This window comes from Lissotriton helveticus, chromosome 4_1 (assembly GCF_964261635.1).
Source record: "Lissotriton helveticus chromosome 4_1, aLisHel1.1, whole genome shotgun sequence".
NCBI classification, from domain to species: Eukaryota; Metazoa; Chordata; class Amphibia; order Caudata; family Salamandridae; genus Lissotriton; species Lissotriton helveticus.
The window spans coordinates 2008768247-2008788083 of NC_136063.1; positions in this window are offsets into that span (position 1 = coordinate 2008768247).

Sequence of the window (19837 nt, forward strand, 5' to 3'; positions counted from 1 at the left end):
CACCTGGGACCTGAATAGGGCTGTGCTTTCCCTCCACAATGCTGGCTTCACCTCCTGTGGTGCGTCTGATGTTTGTGCCCTGCACTGTGAAAGGGAGGAATGAGTCATGTCAATAGAGTGCTCCAGAACTGGTTTGGACTGGGTAAAGGCCCCTCTGCCCTCAGAGGACAAAGGATTTGGGGGTATAAATATTGGTACCCTGATCCCAAGAAATGTGATCACTTTTGGACAAACAAGAAGAAACCTTTACTGAGGAGAGGAACCTGAAGAAACTGAGGAGAGACTATTACTAAACTGAAGTGCTGCTTGCGGGATTGGCCTGCAGTGGTTGCCTGACTGCCAACGGAGGGAGAAAGGAACTTTGTGTACTTTATTTCAACTTGTAAGGATCTCCAAGGGCTTGAGAGAAGAGCTTACCTCCTGCTGAAGTCTCAGGGACAACAGACTTCAAACCCCAGCTCCCCAAGAGTTCTTTGGAAGTGCCAGCTGCTGTTTTGGGGCCTTCTGAGGGACTGCGTGTCGCAAGGAGCTGGAAGCGTGACTCAAGAGGAAGAAGCATGTCGCCGTCGCAGCCGCTGCCATCGCATCTCTGAACAAGAGTGTCACCGCTGTAGCTGACGCATTGCACCACATTCGAGAGAAGCGTCTCACATCGAGGGAATAGAGAGTCGCCGCCAAAGTCGCTGTCATCGCATCTCTGAACAAGGGTGTCGCCACTGCACCTGATGCATCGAGCCGAGACTTCTCGCAACATCGGAGAAGTGTGCCACATCTGGAAGATCTTCACATCTTTATTTCTTTGCACCAGAACTTTGCCATATTTCCATCGCTGCAACACTTTTGTTGTGGAAGCGTAACACATCGTAAGGTACATTGACTTAAAGTGTCGCATTTTAAGAACTGTTCAAGTTCAAGTTCAAGTTCGGGCATTTATATAGCGCACTACTCACCCAGAGGGTCTCAAGGCGCTTGGGGAAGGGGTTCATTATTTGTCGAATAGCCAGATTTTAAGTTCTTTTCTGAAGGAGATGTGGTTTTGAGTAAGGCGGAGGTAAGTGGGGAGTGAGTTCCAGGTCTTGGCAGCCAGGAAGGAGAAGGATCTGCCACCCATGGTGGACTTTCGGATGCGCGGGACTGCGGCGAGTGCTTGATTGGACGATCTTAGTTGGCGGGTGGGTGTGTAGAAGGACAGTCGAGTGTTGAGGCATTCGGGTCCTAGATTGTAGAGGGCCTTGTGTGCGTGGGTGAGAAGACAGAACGTAATTCTCTTGTTGACAGGAAGCCAGTGGAGGTCTTTTAGGTGTCCGGTGATGTGATCTTGGCGAGGGATGTCCAGTATGAGTCTCGCTGATGCGTTTTGGATGCGTTGGAGTTTTTTCTGTAATTTTGCTGTGATTCCGGCGTATAGTGTGTTACCATAATCCAGTCGACTCGTGACCAGTGCGTGGGTGACAGTCTTTCTTGTCTCGAGGGGGATCCAACGGAAGATCTTTTTGAGAATGCGAAGTACGTTGAAGCAGGAGGATGAGACTGCGTTGACTTGTCTGGACATCGAGAGAGAGGAGTCTAAGATGAAGCCAAGGTTGCGTGCGTGGTCTGTGGGTGCTGTGCCCAGAGCGGGAGGCCACCAAGAGTCGTCCCAGGCAGAGGGGGAAGATCCTAGGATGAGCACCTCCGTTTTGTCTGAGTTGAGTTTTAGGCGGCTACTTCTTTTATGCCTTCGTGAAGATTGGTTTTGGCGGTGTTAGGGTCTTTGGTGAGGGAAAGTATTAACTGGGTGTCGTCGGCATAAGAGATGATGTTGAGGTTGTGTTGGCGCGCGATGGATGCGAGTGGGCTCATGTACACGTTGAAGAGGGTGGGACTGAGTGATGATCCCTGTGGTACTCCACAGATGACTTCAGTGGCCTCTGAGTTGAATGGGGGAAGTCGGACTCTTTGAGTTCTCCCTGCGAGGAATGAGATGACCCAGCCCAAGGCTTTTCCTTGTATGCCGATGTTGCTGAGGCGTTGTATAAGGGTGCTGTGGCAGACTGTGTCGAAAGCGGCGGAGAGGTCGAGTAGAATGAGGGCCGCTGTTTCTCCATTATCCAGTAGTGTTCGGATGTCGTCTGTCGCTGCAATGAGGGCGGTTTCGGTGCTGTGTTTGGCTCGAAATCCGGATTGGGAGGGATCGAGGGAGTTGTTGGATTCAAGGAAGGCGGCGAGCTGGCTGTTGACGGCTTTCTCAATGACTTTGGCGGGGAAAGGGAGGAGGGATATGGGTCGGTAGTTTTTAAGTTCCGAGGGTTTGCTGTGGGTTTCTTCAAGAGGGCGCTGAGTTCTGCATGTTTCCAGCTTTCTGGGAAGGTGGCAGAGTTGAACGAGCAGTTGATGACATCACGGAGATGGGGTGCGATGATGGAGTCAGCTTTGTTGAAAATGTGGTGGGGGCAGGGGTCGGTTGGCGAGCCGGAGTGGATTGAGTTCATTAGGCGGATGGTGTCTTCAGTGGTGATTGGGTTCCAGGCACTAAGGTTGTTAGTTGGCGGTGTCGGGTCAGAGGGGGGTGGGGAGGGTTGATCGCTGGGAGAGTTCTCGAAGCTGTTGTGAATGTCGGCGATTTTGTTGTAGAAGAAGGAGGATAATGCATCGCAGAGGTCTGGGGAGGGAGTGATGTCGTTAGATGCTGCGGTGGGGTTGGTGAATTCTTTGACGATGTTGAAAAGTTCCTTGCTGTTGTGGGTGTTGTTGTCGAGACGATCCTTGAATGCTGATTTCTTGGTGGATCGAATCAGTTGGTGGTGTTTGCGGGTGGCTGCCTTGAGGGTGGCCATGTTGTTGGTGGTTGGGTTTTTTCTCCATGTTTTCTCCAGGGTGCGGCATAGCTTCTTGGATTTTTTAAGGTCATCATTGAACCAGGGAGCCTTTTTGCTGCCTGATTTGATCTGGTGCTTTTTCAGGGGTGCTAATTCGTCAGCACTGTGGGTGATCCATTGCTTGAGATTGGTGGCCGCTTGGTTTGGGTCCAATGAGAAGGTGGGACGGTTTTGGCTGAGTGATGTGAGGAGTTGGTCGGAGGTGATTTTGTTCCAGTTTCTCCGAGGAATAGGTTGTGGGCGGTTGTGGGTCAAGGTGGTTTTGTAGCTGAGGTGAACACAGCTGTGGTCCGTCCAATGGAGAGCTGTGGTACGAACGAAGGAAATGTGCTTGCTGGAAGTGAAGATAGGGTCGATCGTGTGTCCGGCTACATGGGTGGGGGTGTCAACAAGTTGTTTGAGTCCAAGATTGGCCAGGTTGTCCAGAAGGGTGGAGGTGTTGCTGTCGTGTATGTTATCAAAGTGGAAGTTGAGGTCTCCTAAAAGAATGTAGTTCTCGGAGGCGAGGGCATGTGGGCTGACGAAGTCAGTGATGTCATTGCTGAATTGAGTGCGGGTTCCTGGAGGCCTGTAGATGAGGGTGCCTCTGAGTGTGGTCCTAGGGGCGGTGTGGATCTGAAAGTGGAGATGTTCGGCGGTTGCAAGATTATCGTCGGAGCTGGTCGTGATTTTGATGGTGTTCCTATGGATGATGGCGATGCCTCCTCCTGTTTGATTGGTGCGGTCTTTTCGGATAATCTTGTAAGCGTCCGGTATGGCTATGGCGATGTCAGGTGCTGATGATGTTTACTTCCATGTTTCTGTATGGAAGGCAACGTCCGGTGATGCAGTGTCGAGTAGGTCCCAGAGTTCAGTGGCGTGTCTGTGGATAGAGCGGGTGTTCAGCAGGATGCACTTCAGGTGGTTAGAGTCGGAGCTGTGTATAGAGGAAGTGGATTTGGTGAGGGTCCTGAAGCAGTTGAACTTGCAGGAGAGGCAGGCGAATGGGCCGTGGGTACAACCTGGGGTGGCTTCGCAGCATTGTGGTGTGCATCCGGGGTTGAGGCCTAGGAGAGTTGCGGCATCATATGTTAATCTAGTGGGCTGGGTACGGCGGGGACCAGGGGGTCTGGCGCTGGGCGCGGTCCAGGCGCGGCGGGCGTAGACGGGCTTACCTTTGGCGCACCTTCGGCGCGCATGGGGCGCGTCCGATGCGCGTGTACGCTGCGCGTAGGTCCATCTGTCATAAATGGATATTGGAGGGGGCGGAGGGAGGGAGGGGCAGCTGGGAGGCGGGAAGCGGGCTGGATGTGCTGGTTCAGGCACAACAAACAAAATGGTGGGGAAATCGAAACTGAGCCTGGGCGAGATTGGGGCACAGGGAGGAGGGACGCTGAGGGCAGTGGCACCGGCACAAAGAGAAAATAAATATTCAATCACCAAGCAAACACCAATACAATCTGAGCGCTAGCTGCAAATGCAGAACCAAATGATTTCAGATGACACGAAGTGCACGATAACAGAATGTAATTTAAAAGACCCAAAGTGCACGTTTTCAAGGCGGCAGCAGTGGCAGGCAAAACAATGCGGCAAAAGCAGGCAGGCGTATAGCGCTACTATAACGGAACAGAACTAAGCTAAAAACTACCATTTTAAAACAATATTGTAGATTTTTGTCGTTTGTGGTCTTGTGTTAGGTCTATGTAAAGAATACTTATTTTTGATATAAAACCTGTGCGGTGTCCATCTGTATGTTGTCACTTGATTACTGTGTGTGGTCACAAATGCTTACACAATGCCTCTGAGACAAGCCTGTCTGCCCATGCCAAGCTACCAAGGGGGTGAGCAGGGGTCATTACCCTTACCCTGACTAGAGGCTATTTGTCACAACTACCTACCTGTGCCAACTAGAGACCCCCAAATCTAACAAGTAGCATGGCTTATTGTAAGAAAAAACCCATCCCTTTCCCGTGCACCAGTACTCTATTGTGTTCAGTGTTTAATGATTGTATTCTGTACTTTGTAAAATCATGTAATTATTTATTCTTGAACATTACGAGTGTCAGTGTGTTTTAAAATTGCGATTCTCCTATTAACATGACCAGAGAATCTGGATTTCATTAAAGACATGGAGGCTAACATTATGCATTAATCCTTTAATGCCAACTCACAACAGCCGCTTACATCACAAAGGAATAAGAAAGAACTAGATGACATCACACCATCAATATAAGCCATGAGCAGGAGTAGAGCTGCCTCTTTTAAATGCGAACGAACGATGAGAAGTCCAATCAAGCTGCAACTTGGAACGAGGATGGTGAAGAGGTTGAAATCCATGGAAGGAAGTGAAGTAAAAACCGTAGAGATCCATTAATTCGAATTATCTGAAAACAAAATGAAGAATATCAAAATGTGAACCGTTGACAAACGGGAAGAATTCAGAAAGTTAGCAATAACATTCGATGTAAGCAAACTTTGAATTTGAAAATTGAATACACATCAAAAACTTTAAATGTTTTAATGTCTAATTGAACAAAATATCCAAAATATCCTCCTTACAAGGGAGGGAAGGGGGGGATAATGTTAGCCTCCGCGTCTTTAATGAAATCCAGATTCTCTGGTCATGTTAATAGGAGAATCGCGATTTCATTACAAGACAAGGAGGCTATATTATGCATGTTGGTAGCCCTGAATAACAGCATCAGAAACATGTTGAATAGGTTTGCAGTAATGATGCGCAAAGGTAGAAGCATTAGACCAGTCTGCACATTTAAGGATAACATCCAACTTACCACCAGACCAAAAAGATTTGCTGGACATAGCACTTCTTAGATAGTGAGCTTGAAATTAAAAAAGGGCAATACCAGCAAGGTTCATGGCCAACTTAACCCATCTAGCAATAGAGCAGGATGAAATGGGTTTAAATGGTTTTACATAGGAGACAAGAAGTTGATTTGCATCGGGTGGACGAAGGTCTTTCATTCTTGAGTCATATTCTTTCATGCAATTAACTACACAAAGTGTTTTGCAGAAATCCAAACGCGGATAAAAAATGAAATCAGACAGAGTCTTAGTTCTTCTATGGATTTCAAATTTAACACCAAACATGTCATAACATCTATAAGAGATATCTAAAGCTTTAACGTCGGATACCCTGCGACAAGAAATCAGGCATAAGAGAGAGGCACGTTTAATTGAAAGACATTTTCTGTTAAGAAGGGATTTATCAGTCCAGGAGCAAAAAAGGTCAAGTAAAAGTTTAACATCCCAAACAGATTGATATTTGGGCCTAGGAGGCCTTTTAAGCCTGATACTTTTAAGAACTCTACAAATGATAACGTTCTTACCTACCGTCTTACCGTTGACAAGAGAGTGTCCTGCGGAAATTGCAGATCTAAAACAGTTAATAGATCTGTAGGAAAGACCACTGTCGAAAAGTTCCACCAGGAAATTCACTATATTGACGATAGGAGTTTCCACGGATCCAAGTCCCTTTCCAAGCACCAACTAGACCATTTTTTCTAGATGTTATTATATCTGTAGTGTGTTCCAGGTGCCCACGATTCTCCAAGGAGAGTGAGAGCCGAAGACGAAAGTCCAGACAATTGGTTAGATTGCCTGACACTTTCCAGGCAAGAAGGTTCAGGTTCCCTGAGAGAACCAGGTGGTGATCTTCTCCGTTTGCGTTTAGAAGGAGCCCTTGAGTAGCCGGAATCAGGAAGGGAACATCGCAAGAAAGTTCCAGAGCTGTGGGGAACCATGCTTGAGAAGGCCAAAAGGGGGTTATCAGGACCAGGGAGCATTGTTCCTGTCTCACTTTCTGCAGAACCCTTTGGATCATCGCAAAGGGGGGAAAGGCGTAGGGGCGGAGAGGAGCCCAAGGTTGGAGGAAAGCGTTCACAGCTAGAGCACCCGGGTCTGGCATCCAGCTGAAATACTGAGGAAGTTGGAAGGTCAAACGGCTTGCGAAAAGGTCCACATCGAAGGGACCCCAGAAGTGAACCAGGGAATTGAAAACGCAGGTATCGAGTTTCCAATCGCTGAAGTCTAGAAGGAATCTCGAGTTCCAATCCGCTGAGAGATTGGATTTTCCTGGGAGGTATTCTGCCGTCAGAGAGATCTTGTGTTCCAAACAGAACATCCAGAGTTTCTTGGCCAGGTCTGATAGGTCGGCAGATCTAGTACCACCGAGACGGTTGATATATGAGACTGCAGAGACGTTGTCCATTTTCAGGAGAACGGATCTGCCTTGGAGAGAGTGCCTGAAACTCATCAAAGCGTAGAGTCCGGCCGTCAATTCTAGGAAATTTATATGGTGAGATGATTCTGAGGGGGTCTAGACACCACCGGTGTCCTGGTCTAGGAAACGTGCTCCCCAACCGTGAAGGCTGGCGTCTGACTCTAAAACAAAGTCCGGAGTCGAACCGAAGATAGCTCTTCCATTCCAAGCATCCAAATTGTCCAGCCACCAAGAAAGTTCTAATCTGGCTTGTTCGTCCAGAAAAACGTGGTCTCCGTACCAAAGTCCGGATCTGAGAGCTTTGGCTTTCACTCTCTGAAGAGCACGGTAGTTCAGCGGACCAGGGAAAATAGCTTGGATCGAAGAAGAAAGGAGACCGAGAAGTCTGGCTAGTTCCCGAAGAGAGAGAGAGTGCTGTCTCAAAGCAAATCTGATCTCCTTGCGAATTTTGGCAATTATCTTTTTGGGGAGAAGGAGGAGACAGTTGGAGGTGTCCACAGTGAAACCTAGGAACTCTAGGGCTTTGCAGGGTGAAAGAATGGATTTTTCCCTGTTTATAATGAATCCGAGATCCTCTATGAGGTTCATGGAGGTTTGCAGATCTTGTAACATCTGTGCTTAGATTGGGACATGATAAGGATGTCGTCTAAGTAAATGATGAGACGAATACCTCTGGCTCTCAGGATGGATAAGATCATTCTCATGAACTTGGTGAAACACCAAGGTGCAGATGAAAGGCTGAAAGGAAGGGCCTGAAACTGAAAAAGGCGATTGTCCCAAATAAATTGGAGAAAGGGTTGATGTTCTATAGCCATGGGTATGGTGAAATAGGCATCTTTTAAGTCAAATTCGACCAACCAATCTCCTTGAAGGAGAAGGGCTCTGAGCAGATGGATGCCCTCCATCTTGAAATGTTACCTCCCGAAGGTTTATTACCGGACGCCAACCCTTGTCCTTCTTCTCGATTAAGAAGAGGGTGCTTACAAAGTTTTTTTGAGACCAAGGTACCTCGATTATAGCGCCCTTCTTCAACATAGAAGAAACCTCTTCTTTGATGATTTCCAGGTGTTCTAAAGGAAGAACCAGAGGTTTTGGAGTAACAGATTGATATGGGATCTCTGTGAAATCTATTTTGAAACCCTGGACTGTCTCGAGAACCCAGGGATCTTGTGTCAAGGGCTCCCAAACGTGAAAGAAATGTTTGAGCCTGCCCCCGACCTTTGGAGGGGAAGAAGAAAGAGAAGTACTTACTTTGAGTAGTGTTGTTGGAAGCACCGCGGGGGGGAAGCCTCTTCCACGTGAACCTCTTCCTCTCTGCGGGTAGTATTGTCTGTTGTTAGAGGGGTAGAAGACTCTACCGGTAGAACCTCTTCCTCTTGATAATGAGAAGGGTCCGGAAATTTCAGCGTCCGGAAGAGCGGCCCCTTCTTCCGGCCTGACCAAAAAGGTTTGTCGGAAAGACTCTTTTCATATTATTTTGAGCTCTGTGCAAAGCGGTAAAGGTTGCGACATATTTACCAAGTGTTTTAATCATGTCCTCTCCAAAGAGGAGGCCATTGGGCTTAGACGAAGGCTCTTTCTCGGCAAGATCGCTGAGTTTTGGATTTATTCTATTAAGGACAGTCTTCCTTCTCTCAATGTTAAGCGAGGAATTTGCGTTACCAAGGAGTACTATTTCTCTTTGGCTCCATCCCCTTATTAGATTGGTATCAAGGGGAGAGTTAGGAATGTGGGATTCCTCAGCTAAGTCGAGGATACTAGTAAGGGGGCCTAAAAGGTCAAGAAGGCGATCCTGACAGGCTTTAAGGGCCCTTTCGAGGCCCTTCCTGGGATCCTTTCCTAATTTGAATAAGAACTTTATACGGTCGGGGTCTAGATTAGGCGTTTGGCATACTTTATTATCTTCTATGTATGGTCTAGGACACTCAGACCTCATAGTGTTGCGTGATTGAATCTCGAGAGAGTTCCTCAGCCATTTAGTCACAAACTTCACGACGTGGTCATGTGGATACCACCTAGAGCTGTTAGGGTGGGAGATATTGGTTGGGGAGAACATTTCTCCACCTAGAGGGTTAAGGATCGCGTCCTTAGAAGAGGGGGAGGAATCTGCCTCTGAAAAAGTGTTAAGATCCAACTCGTCTATGTCTTGTTCATCAAGGTCAAGGACGAATTCATCATCGGGGTCATTTGAGAACTCGTCTTCATCACAGTTAGGATCAACACGTGCACTGTTGATACGTGTGCCGCTGAGGGCACCCACCAAATTTGTGCCGCTAGGGACACCCAACCTGAATGTGCCGCGAGGGACAACCTTGTCTTTTGTGGCGCTAGGGCCTCCCATACCTTGTGAGGTGCTTGGATCTCCCATGTCATGCGAGGTATCACGACCTCCATCAGTGCTTAGGCAGTGTTTGGATTTTTATGGTGCTTAGAATATTCAACTTCGGGCTCGGAAGTGTCAAGAACAAGAAAAGATCTTTTATTGGACATTACCTCTCTTAAAGTATCCAACATACATGATCTCATTTCCTTTTGAAGGAAAGATTTAAATGCGTCGCTATTATGGTTAGGGGAGTTAACCACTGCATCGTCTGATTCCATGTCAGACATGGCAGGTAAGAATAAGGGTAACACTTATTTAAAAGGGTGTTTATTAATTAGGCTAATTAGATTAAGGCTAATTAAACTAAGTTTCCAAGTATAAATATTATAAATATTATATTTTAAAATTCTCCCTTTTTTTTTTAAGGAAGTTATAAAGGAATCTAACAATAGCCTTGTATTTATATATCTTTGTTTAAAACATTAACACAGGTTAGTGAGTTCAAATAGCCCAAAAATTGACCAAATACATTCAAAACAGAGAAAACAGCAGGAAAACAGCCGATTGAAGGGAAGAGCGCAGTCGGTAAAGCCTCGAAGGGCAACCGATGCGCTCGAGCAGCTGAACCATGGATATTGAGGAATGGACCCTAGCAGGCATACAGCGTTGCACTGCCGTGGCTAAGGTCCATTCCTCCGGTCTAAAATGACGAGGTTGCGCTGGCGGGCCTCGGGAGTCCGAATTTAACGAGGATCAAAATGAATAAAGATAAAAGACAAGGGGAGAAACTCCTAACCCGCGGAAAGGGGCGACAGGAGAGTACGATGTATGGGGCACCTGGTGCGTGAAATATCGGCAAAAGGTAGAGAAAACTTCTATGACTCCCAACCATTAGGGAAGGGGAACAGAGGGGCACACGAAATCGACAACCATAGATTGGAAGTCGAGGGAGGGGGCGGATCGCAGCGAGTCATAGCGATCGAGGGAGGGGGTGGAGAGCGAGTCACACAGCGAGTTCAGCCCAAAAGGAGTCATACCTTATCATGCTTTATGAATATAAATAAGTACATTGTCAAAACATATAGTCATCATAAAACAATTAGAAGCTTCAACTAAATTAACAAGTAATTAGTGGCAAAGTTGAAAGTTTGAAGAGTAGTACTTATCTGTTGTAAGCCGCATTTAAAAGAGGCAGCTCTAGTCCTGCTCATGGCTTATATTGATGGCGTGATGTCATCTAGTTCTTTGTTATTCCTTTGTGATGTAAGCGGCTGTTGTGAGTTGGCATTAAAGGATTAATGCATAATGTTAGCCTCCTTGTCTTGTAATGAAATCATGTAATTTTTGATCATGGATAATACAAGTGTTGTTTTTTTTGGTTTAAGCCTTAGCGTTCAGTGACATTCTGTTCTGGTAATTTAACACCATGGGAGACACCCATTCTAACTTTGCAATGCAGCTCTGGCATGTATTAGGAATATCAGGCGCTCGCAGCTCTGGCACGTATTAACCGTGTCAACCGCGTCTGACTTTCACGAGAACTGCCGTGCGCATTGAAAATCTTTACCGCTGTCATTCATAGCGGTAAAATGAACTGATGCGCTGAAACGAATGGTACATAATAGACGTCTAGGGCGTTGCATCGCAGGTCGACAGCAAGAATTCTTCGACGTCCAGTATCCGGCCGTCCTCCCTAGTATCTCGTTTTTAACTTGATTGTGAGTCAAATCACAAGTTATTATTTAGTAATTTGGGAAGTTGATCTCTTGCGTCCCTGCAAAACCAAACTACTCCGTTGCAAGCAAGATAATATAGGAGATTGCGTAGTGTTCTTACAGCTAGACCAGAACAGGAAGTTGCAGAGTATGTGGCGCTTCCTTCCAGTTGAAAAGAAGTTAAAAAAACTTAAAAAGACTCCCCACCCAAAAAAACACTGCCAAATGTCAATTCGAGGAGGTTTTTAACTCCAAATTGACAGTTCAGGAAGAATTTGAAGCTTCTAGCGGAGAGAATCTTGTCCAGATTGCAGCCACTGTAGTTCCTGCATGTTTGGGATCGCAAGCAGCGGAAAACTTCCTCCGGAAGTCACTTGCATGCTGGAATGATGTGTTGCTGACCGCAAAATCTCGAGGGAGCATGCTAGCCAGCTAGCAAATCTCACGGTACACGTGACCGGCCTTAAAAATCTCATGGGTAATTGCGAGAGCCCAGCAAGTCGGTCCCGCTGTAGCAAAATGACGTTGTGAGCGCACGGGCAAAAACAAACTCAGCTCCGTTGTGGAGTGAGGAGTTTAATACTAACTCTGCTTTCCCCATGGAAAAGGGAGTTGCCGAATTCCACAAACTCTGCGAATGGAGCTGAGTTTTATGCCCAGGCTTTTCCACTGTACAAACCATTAATGTCCACTTTCATTCCTTTTTCAGACGGGGATGTTAGAAAATACAAAACATGGATAGCTGAGCAAGGCGGTGAGCTAAAAAAAATGTCAGGGAATTAGAGGCCCAATCCTCCAGGGTACAAGTACTGTAGGCCAGTCTTTTAGTTCAGAGCCTGATGGCAGTTCTGTTGGCTCACAGCAGCCAAAACCAACAGCAAGAAAACCATCAACAACAAGACCAGGAGCATCAGCCCCAAAATCTGCAACTTAGGGTTTCTACTGGCAGTGCTTAAGTCCAGTGCAGAGGCGAAGGCAAAAGAGGTTGAGAAAAGTGAAGCATCAGCAATGGTCATTGAGCGAATGGTTCAGGTCTATCTGGATGATGCAACAGAGGTCTACCTTGATCAAAACCCATTGGTGTATTGGTATGGGAAGAGGCGCCAATGGTTGGTGCTCAGCAGTCTCCCAATAAACTATCTGGCTTACCCTGTAGCCAGTGTCTCTGCCGAGTGTGTTTTCAGTGTTGCTGATGCCGTTGTCACAGTGAGAAGGACCAGTCTCTTGCCCCAACATGTGGAAAGATTTACCATGATCAAAATGAATAGGCACTTCATACCACCAGATTACACCATACCTGAAGCACCACAGGTGGAAGATGAGGGAGACTCAAACCATGGAAGTAGTTTGTTAGATGACTTACTTCTCGACGAAGGCCAGAGTTTGAGGATGAGCTATACTTCTCTGACTACTAGGCCGGGGCCAACAACAACCAAAGAGCTTTGTCTCTCAGTCTCTAGTCTATTGCTAATCTGCTTTCTTTCTTTCTTTTTTTTACACAAAAAAAGAGATATAGCTACCATGGAACATTATTATTTACTTTATTATTTGTTTGTGTCTGTTTGGCCAATTCAACCACACTGTCTTACCCTTATACACATTTTATTGCTGGATTCGAGTTGCAACTGTGTGCAGTGAAGAAGTCCTCACTCCACACCCATTTCCCTCAAGCCAGGCAGTGGATAGAGAATACAAACAAATGTGTACCAGCCTCCAACCTTGGGCCATGACCATCTATCCTTTCCTACCCTAAAGGGACTTCCCCACATGTGACATTATAATTCAAATTACACTGGCCGTTCTCTGCTTCGTGAACTAATGGATCTGCATTCAGCAATGTACCACAAATCGATCACGGTGAGCACACTGTAAGAACGTGTATATGTAATTAGCATGCATTGCACGCTGAGTGATTGTTGTTTGTTGCGAAGTTGTTGTGATGTGGCATCATGTGTGTTGAGAAGAGATGATTCATGTGGAGGCAGGCAGTGCGACTGGGTGTTTGTTTATACGGAAGTAACATGCTTAAAATGTGTCAGTGATGATTTACAATGTTGGGGGCCTATCGATGGCTGATCAATAATTTCCCCCTGAAGGTTATTTTTTTCCTTCCCTTTTAAGAGATATCAAGATTCCTTCACTGGGTCCACTCCACAGTCCACACTGCTTAGTTTTATTGTTTTCTGCTTCATACTCCTCAAAGTGTCAGACCCTACCAGTCCCTTAGGTAACACAAACACAAATCTAGTCTACACAAAAAATGACTTAATCTTTCCCTTCTTGTTATGCAACAACAGATTTGTACTACAGGTCGATCTATTGCATGTGAGTTGGTACTCGGGACACCGTTGGTACGGAGTTATACACCATACTTGAGTCAGACTCAGGAGGATCAGAGATGATGGAATGGCTCAGGGTGTGTGCGTGAGTATTTCAAGAACTCCCACTAGAAGAAGGAAGTTTTCAAATTCACTAAAACTAACCAATTTAATTTGGTAATGACAATAAAGTGGCCTAAAAGAAACTACAGACCTACATAGCTCTATGTAGTAGTAGTGAGTGGTCAGTGACAGCGGTGCATTTTTACTTAATTGGGAACTGCTATGTTGCTTGTGTGTGTGTTCAGTGCTGTCTGGCTCAAATTTGAAGCTACATAGTGGTTGGGTGGGTGCCTGTTGTTGAAGGTAACTGGAAACAGACATTTAGCCATGCTGCCTCTGAGTCCTCTCTTGCACTCTTGTGCAGTTTAACCTTTTTCCTTGATTTTTTAATATAATTTGTGTTTTTCAATCTACGGGCCCTCCACCCTGCTCCATACTGGAAAAACAACAATATAACATACTCATACTTACCTTACCAAACCGCATCCTCCAGGCACCCAAGATTAACGTACATTCCAAGAGGAATGCAGATGCAGCTCCTAATTTGACAATACAGCATCTTGTTTTCTCTTAATTCATTAGAACTGTGTGTGTTGTTTTATGTATGTTTATTTGACTCCTACAAATATTTTGATTTTATTTGCTATCTTTCAATGCTCGGCACAACTGAACATATATTAACTTGTTTCTATCTGAGGGTAGACAGACAATTTGATTTGGTTTACCAGTACTACTCATCATTATTCCTCCATTTCCTTTTCCTCCCTTAACAGATTCTTGATGGTCGGCTGCCAAAATAAATGTTGTCCTTGTGCAGTGTTTGTCTTTGTCAAACCTTTTCATCAAATCCCCCTTCCCTTCCATTCATCAAACCCCAAGCCTCTTCCCCCAGGCAGTGCGATTTATTGAAGTGTGACTAAATTAAATTTACACCATTAATTGATCACACACTTGGTGGGGTGGATGTGGTGAAAGCAACACCAAGTCAAGGCAAAGGAGGGATCTTCTTCAGCTCTAAGTATAGCCCACACTGCCAAAATATATATATTTAGATTACCCACTCATGCACAGTATTCAATATAATTATTTCTTCAGAGGAACGTAATTCATAATTGCCAGCATCATCATCATCCTTCTGGCACTATATTGCATGCGTCAGAGGTTATGCTTGTCCACTTCAGAGTTCGAGTAGACTTCTTTTTGTAACTTTTTACTAGCTCACAATTCTGATTATTTCAATTTAGCATATTTTCTCTACTGACTCTCTTCTTCTTGTGTACTAGAAGCCTATTCTTCCTCTGGTGACTGTCTAATGTTTTTTTGTAAATCTTGCATGTAAAACAGCATTAACTATGTTTTTTTTCAATCTTATTAGTTCCTTGCAATGAATATTCCTCATCCTACAGTTTGAGGTCGGCTAGGAGGGAGTGGGACCTTGCTTCTAGATCTGGTGCTTTCACTATTCAACAGTTCTTCCCTGAACCAGAAATAAGCATCCTGGGTTTGCTTTATGTTTGTTTTGTTCGCCCTAAGTTGGCAGGGTATACCCAGATGTGGGTCCCTTGCTCAATTTGCAACTGGATTCCAGCTAGCCTGGCTGATGAGGGCTGTTAGCTCAAAACCAGCCCAGGATGCTTGTTTCTGGTCCAGGGAAGACATGGCTTGGCAGTTCGGGCTGGACTGTTCCCTTGAGGCACAGGGTCAAGACTGTTTTGCATATAGCTGTTTCTGAACTGAGGTGGCGAAGTGAGCTAAAGAACGATGATGGATTCAACCCAGATCTGTGACTGGGGGTGAGTGTCTGAAAAGTTTCAGCGCTCCGTCCATCATCTCCTTGTGTTTGCCACTAATGTTATGTACATATTTGTTTGTCTTTTGTACAGTCGCTCAACCATGCGCTATATATTTTTACCACAATGTAAATAGTGCTGTGTATTGTTTCTTTGTTTCACTGCAGGTTCCATCTGTGAATCTGCTGAACTACAGGATCACTGGTTCAGTATATTGATTGATTATTTTCTTACACGTTTTCACTGTTGTGTGCACTCAGCAATTGCAGTAGCTTACATATGATCCTGATGAAGTCTGTGACACTTTTATAAGTTTGAAGGCTGAAACATGTTGATTGTTTCCAAATGCAGCTGTCTCTAATGTTGGCAGTTACATTATCTACCATTTGTTTTTACTTCTGTCACAAGGTAGCATGATAAACTTTGTCTGCCTAAACTTGGGATCAGTTTTCACCACTATTTATCCCAATACTGCACTTCCCACACAACACACCATGCTCACATAGGGTTTTAGGATAACCCACTCTCTCTAAAAGACATCCCAGAACTCCTCCCTTGCAGAGAGGGTGTTGTAGCCTGCATCACGACTAGGCTTGTGACGCGAGGATGTACCCCTATGATGAAGCATGACACCTTTGGTGTGTGAGGGGAACCGTCCTTAAAAGGACCCCCCTCCCCAGCATGGCTGGTTCTATCCACATGCCCTTTTGACTTACTAATTGGACACGTTGGTTCCATGTGTGACTGGCTGAAATAGCATTACACATTTTTTTAGATGCCATATACGCCTCCCCCTTATTTTTTTTGTTTGTAGCAAAATTGAAAATACATACACAACACTACAATTTGGATACAGACAGTATGCTCTATCAAAAATATCCAGTTGGGCATTTTGTTGATGGCAATTTTTGAAAAGCCTCTCAAGAAGACAACCTGTCAAGGACACGACTGAGTGGATCGAGCTATTGATGAATCTGAGTTTTTGGAAAGAAATAGGAGTGGCCAACTGGACGGACATAAGATCTTCTTGATTGGCAAATTCAATTGGGCTGTCATGGGTACATGGTAATCAGTTCACCATCAACTGCTGCTAATAATACCAGGCCTACATAAGAAGAAGACACAACTTTGGGGTGTCCAGCATGACCATGGCCACTCTCTCGTTTTACTGAAAGTGCAATATTGACATGAAAAATTCAAAGAAAGCCTTCTCATCTCAACACACATGCGTAGAATACATTACTTGGGCATGCAATCTGCACTGCAGAGTAGTAGTACAAGTAGTAGTAGTAAGTGACCATGACCAATGAGTTCATTGAGTCTTACAGTACCATGCAGGGATAACATGAATTTAGAAATGGATAGATCCAAGAGATTTTGGGAAAAAATTTAATTAGGAAATGAGTTGAAATAAATAGTTCAAAATAAGGAGCAGTAAAAGTTAGGGAAATATACATTAATATTAACAACTGAAGGGCTTACTGGGGCCAGTAGAGCCACTGGCCAAGGAGCTTTTTTCTTGGGAGGCACCTCCAGCTCCTGCACCTACCTCGGACGACCTCTTGTCTCTTGATGCTGATGTAAGACATAAATAAAGAGGCAAAAAAGAATTGGTGGTAAATAAATATTCTCTCCAAAAAGACTTTTTGACAGGAAACGACAATTGCAATTGAACTTTCCTAAATCAGATTGACTCGCGGTTGCGGCCCGTCCTATCTATTTATTCCACTTTCAAAACTTACCTAGCTGTCTATTACTAATAAATTGCAACAAACCATATTTGCTTTAGAGTTTCAATCTCATTTGCAATCATTCTCAACTCACTTTGACGGGCCGATTCACTAAGTCTGCATTTTGTCTTCAAATGCATAGAGGGTCGCATGCATACACCAAATTGGCTAGTTGCTTGTCACTGTATTAGTTATAAAAAAGGTTAAAATAACTGAAGTGAGAGTGATAGAGATCGGGGGTCACCTGACCAATAATTTCACCATATAGTTTTCGGGCCCATAAATTTCAATTCACCATATACATTAATCAGGCGACCTCACAAATCTACCATCAGCAACCCTGATTCCTTCCTATTGTATTCTAGTGTACCCGACTTACCATCCACCGTCACGGGTTCCTAATGACCACGATAGATCAGGAAGCTAGCTGTAAAAGAAAGGCAGGCAAAATACAAACCCAACTTCATGAACTATGATTTTCATAAAATGACCACGGACAACTGAGAAGTTTGAAAGGTTTTATCTAGAAATCAGTATCTGCGAGTATTAGGCTTACAGTTAAAAGGCAATCAATAATCAAGATAACAAAAAGCACGTAACCATACAAGAAAAGTGTAAGGGCAATCATTTAAGTTTGTAAATAGAGTGACAGGGAACACGCTAAGTAGACTTAAAACTGAAACTCAAAAATAGACATCTATAAATGAGCAAACCTATTGCATGTACTAAAATTATGCTATTAGGACGAACTTCATGAGAGAGAATTTAGAAACTTATACACCTATAGAAAGGGTAAAAGGTGGAATACGCTATAATTCTAATATTATGGTGTAAGAATAAAATTCAGGAGAAAAATAGAAACAAACGGTATGGAGAGAATTGTGCTCTAAAAGGTAAGGTAACATAGGAACATGCTATGAAAATTCAATGGTCATTCATATAGTAGATTGCGGAAAGCATGGAAATTATAACATGTGAAAAGGAATGTCTTTATTGAAGCAAAGACAGAAAATAGAAAGGTGCAGTATAGAGTTCTCAGCCCTATCTATATATTTACCTAGAATGGTGTGAAAACCAACCCTGGCCACGGATCAGTCAAGGACAGGAAATACCCCAAGGAATAGCAGTCATCAATGGGACAGCAGGTGCAGAATGGACACCCCAGGACAGGACAGGAAACCCAGATTAGGATCAGGACAGGACCACCAAGGCACGACCAGCACCCGCAGTTCGGAAGCAACGCCTGCGCTCCACCCTCTCTGCAGCTATCAGTCAGAACCCCGACTGGGTTAGCGAACTCCCCAGCAAAGTGCTCCGCCAGCACTTAAGGTTTAGTAAAACCTTTAAAAGTCTAGGGTCAATTTTCGGACAGAGTGCTCCGCAGCGCTCTGTAAATTCAGTCACCTAATGAGTGCGTTGGGTCAGTGACAGGTCAGCTATTCAGACAAGTCGGACAAATTCTATAGCTAAACCTAGGCTAGATATACTGTTTTCGGGTCAGTGTACCACCCCCCAATGTTGCAAAGTGTCAGAATCCACAATTTCGATAAGTTCCAAAGTAGGCTAGGTTAACACACCAATCAGAACAGACTACTGTAAGCCTAAATTTACATTCTTGGGTACCGCCTAGCAAGATTGGGGTTCCCATGAGAAGTCGCACGGAATACAATAGGAAGAATACATTGTTAATAATGTAACACATTTCAGCTTTCTCTGGCTGGGTGAAGGTGCATCTTCCCAGGCACATCTTGGCAGCGACTTTCTCTTGGCGCTGTGTCAATGCCACCTCGCTATTTCTGGTCCTGCGCAGTACTGCACTCCAAAATGGACTCCCAAGCACCCCATCACCCCTCTGTACCGAGGATACATGAAAAGTAAGCGAAAACAAATTAAAACATAGAAATAAATGAATAAACTACATAACATGATTGTGTACTTATGATTTATCACTATAAAAGTATACTATGCAGTTATATTTTAGTGCAATACACAATAACACAAGAGCATCTGCACAAGCTTCACCACATTATTACACAAGCAGCCATCTTGTGGCTATTACGCATGCGCACCCTTTCCCTCCAGAATTATAACTACGTCACGTCACATGAGTGTGACTAACGCATGTGCAGAAGCAATATTCTAAACGGCGGCCATTTTAAAGACACAAATTAATCGTATTAGTAAAACACATAGGCAAGCATCACTAAGATACATGTATATAGTAAAAATAAAGGAAATTAGTAAGACGTACAATTGGATTACAGAGTTATACATGAATCGAGGTTCTTGATTTCAGCAAGTCACGTAATGTGCGAAATCTTGCTTCATCAATCCCCTCTTTGATGATATTTACTATCATCACAAATAAAAATGGAACCAGATGCCAACTTTTCACACTTTATGCATCCCAATCTCTTCCAACAAGCGATTCAATTTCTCTTTCACATCTTTGCTAGGGTGAGAATTTTTCACCTTTTTGTAAATCTGATTATTCATTTCTTCCAATTCAAGCTCATCCACACTCCGTTTCACACCCCTTCTATCCACCGTGTACTTCTTTGTGTGTTTGCGACATTTGCAACAGACGAATATGAGGAAAATGATGAGACCTATCACTCCAATTGGCATCAGCACCTTAAACAATAAACTTCTACCTAAATTTGCAAACCAATGACCTACATTGGAGAGACCATCGACAAGTCTCTTCCAGGCACTGTCAACCTCCAGTGGTTTGAGTTCTTTTTCCAAATTAGTAATGTTTTTCACATATCTTTTGATCTGTACACTTTTGTCCGGTATGTAAGTGCAACAATGTTGCGCC